Source organism: Rhipicephalus sanguineus, chromosome 9 (genome assembly GCF_013339695.2).
Source record: "Rhipicephalus sanguineus isolate Rsan-2018 chromosome 9, BIME_Rsan_1.4, whole genome shotgun sequence".
In the NCBI taxonomy this organism is placed as follows: domain Eukaryota; kingdom Metazoa; phylum Arthropoda; class Arachnida; order Ixodida; family Ixodidae; genus Rhipicephalus; species Rhipicephalus sanguineus.
In genome coordinates, this window is record NC_051184.2 from 69,713,374 (window position 1) to 69,716,614 (window position 3,241).

Here is a 3,241-nt window from a genome sequence, read left to right on the forward strand (position 1 = left end):
AGTGCTTTCTCACATCAGGAACACCCGATGTCACTGGTGGCGCCAGATGGACGTTATCCTTAACTCTGACAAAGAGTGCGGCGCACAAATTAATTATCACTGCACAAAGCGTTTAGACACTCTTGGTCATAAAATGTGAAACCGTGAGCAGTGCTGGAAACTCATTATGACAGCAGCGCAGAAGTGAGAGAGTGTGTGCGGCGCTGTTCAGTATATAAATGTTTCGACTTGGTCTTGCTGTGCACTGCACGCGATGGACACGGCCCATGGCTAGGTCCGAGTATTCTGTGCCGACTATTTACGTTTTGACAAAAAGAAGATTGCTGAGAAAAACATTTTCGTTGCGTCAATCTTTTTGCGCTGCTGTTTTTGTTGTTTCCTGCTTCCAGAAGCTATTATCATAGGCTTAGCATCTTCGCGACACCTGCGAGGTCTGCTAGCATTGATCAACGCGCCTCAATGAAAACCTGCCTACATCTGTGAGAACCATGATGAGGTACACCAGGCATTTCTTCAGGAACAAGAAGCGATTGATATCTTGAACAGGTGCACCCACCTTTCCTCTGATGCTTGTAGGCGAGGTTACAGGCTACACACTGTGTACACATTAGCCCTTTAGAGGGCGTCAGCAGTCCACTTTCGCACACGCTAGACACAAACAAAATCTGAGAACACATTTTGCTTGACGACAAGACGCCAGAGCAAAGTTTTGCGGCAGCAAAATAATTAAAACTGTAGATTTACGCACAATGCGAGCTGATAACAACCATCAATCGCACTGAAGTGAGCACAAACAGCAAGGGCCATTTTGGCCTGTTGTACCTCGTGAACAAAGCAAATGAGGACGTGTGATATTAAGAGCGTCTTTTCACTGGCGTAAGCGCTCGTCGATCAAAAATTGTCGTCAAAGTTAAGACCGGAGTTTTTTTATTTTATTTTCTTTAAAATGAGCATGTATGTGTGTGTGTGTGTGTGTGTGTGTGTGTGTGTGTGTGTGTGTGTGTGTGTGTGTGTGTGTGTGTGTGTGTGTGTGTGTGTGTGTGTGTGTGTGTGTGTGTGTGCGCGTGTGTGTGTGTGTGTGTGTGTGTGTGTGTGTGCGTGTGCTCCCCCCCTTCCTATCCCATTCCTTTTTTTCTTACTTTTCTGTCTCCCCTTACCCCTTTCGCAGTGCAGGGTAGCAAACCGGATATGTTTTCTGGTTAACCTCCCTGCCTTTCCGCATTACATCTCTCTCTCTCTTGTTAGAATTTCAGGCACTCAGAAATGTATGTGAACTAACTTACTGTCACCAACTGTGGGCCAATCGCCAAGCCTGTATAGCGAGCCACCTGCAGACAAATAACGACTGCATATTAAATCGAGGATTGACAAAAAACGAAAATACGCATTCATAGGTATTCGCTCTCTTAAGCTCAAAATAGACTCATCAGCGGCGTCAGTTACATCTCAGTCGGTTTCTTGCGGAGTTTTCGAGCTCGTCTGCGGAGTTTTCGAAACTGCGGAGTTTTCGAGCTCGTCGTACTATTCATATGCTGCGCGGCACGATCACAGGCGAGGTCTAAGTTCTGCAGAAGAATCGAAAGCTGGGTCAGTTTGTGAAAGTTCTTGACCATATTAAAAAAACATAGCGCAAAATACCGACAGGTACAGAAGAAGTAGAATGAACGCTGTGGTGTGTTACTTTCCCTTATGAAAATGAGTCTTGAGTGTCTAGTGTCGACTAGGTGCGCTCCTAATGAGTCACTAGACAGACATTAGACATGCAAAGCCTGATGTCGTTTAACATTAGGTGTACATCGGAGAGTCAAATGACCATGTGCACTTTAATTTCTGGTGACTGAAGTGTTCAAGACTTTCAGTTGCCGTTCCTAATGTCAAAACGCGCATCACAACAAAGAAGTTAAAAAGCCTTAATCGCCACCGTAAAATCAGTTTATCACAATAGACTACAAGCAATAAACAATTTGTGTTGCAATGTACACAAATATCGTGTTTCAGTAGAATGCGTAAATATTTTACATATATCGCCCATGCACCGGCGATCGAAGAATTCTGACGACCCCAGCAGGTTCATTACATACCTGCCGCATATATAGAAGTAAGCATTTCCTTATTTTAAAAGGCATGAGTCGATCACATATGCAAATATGAACAGATATGATCAAGTGACACTGCGAACACTCGCTCAGGGGCCCGTGTTGCCCATTTTTCCAGTAGAAGTTAACGGAGGAGAGTGGGGATTACCCGCACGGCGTCGCGAAGGATTTTGGGGGGCGGAGAAGAATTGGAACTGTGGACAATGGGTGACGTACAGAAAAAAAAGTTCGTGTTGTTGTGATAAAAATTAGGGACTGTTCTTATGCATGGTGCACTTACATATATGTCCAAAACAGAATGTTGTGGTTGCAAAGATACGCGGACAAGCGTTGTTCCCAACCTCAAACTACTGTCTCTATCTCTCCTCGCTGTTGCAACCGCTGGTCAGAAGCAGCCGACAAGCAAAGTTCGATTTGGCCCAACGTCGCGTACAGACTTCTCCCGCCCCGCCCCCCTCGTAATGTCGTCTCCACGCGACTCTCCCGCTCTCCACGGCGTCAACTCCTCTCTCCCTTCACTCCTTCCTTGTCCCATTCACCTCCTCTGTGTGCAACGTTGGGTGTCGCTTATCACACCCTACCCATTTCCTCCTCCCATCATAATCCCTACCTCTTCTATCCAGGGAGAGGGCAGTAACTTGAAACAAAAAAAGCGTTTCTTTGAGTAAGGACTCAGAGATGGACCATCGTCTGGGATGCGAGTTTGAAAACTGCCCATTTCTAACTTTCATTTCCCCCAAACAAAATGTATAGTTGTATAACAAAATCGAACAGCCATAACACATTCCCAACATGCACACACGGGTGTAAAAAAGCCATAATACACTTTTGTATGTACAGTGACAAATAAAAACAACATTGCTTATTTTCTACGGAGCGCTGTTTGAAGAGAGGGTCAGCACGCACCAAGGAGATATTTATATTTGTTCTGATTTAAGCAGCGTCATTTCGCGTTTTTGCACTTGTGAAAACGTCGCACCTTTTACGTGCACCTCACAGTCAAATAGCGCCTTCGTCTTCAAGTGAGCGCTCGTCACCCTCCAGCTTTCCCGACGACTCGCCGAGGGAGCTTCTGACGAATTTCACTAGCAAATGGCTGTGTAAGCCTGGGCGGCCGCTCGAACAATGAAATGGCCGTCACATGA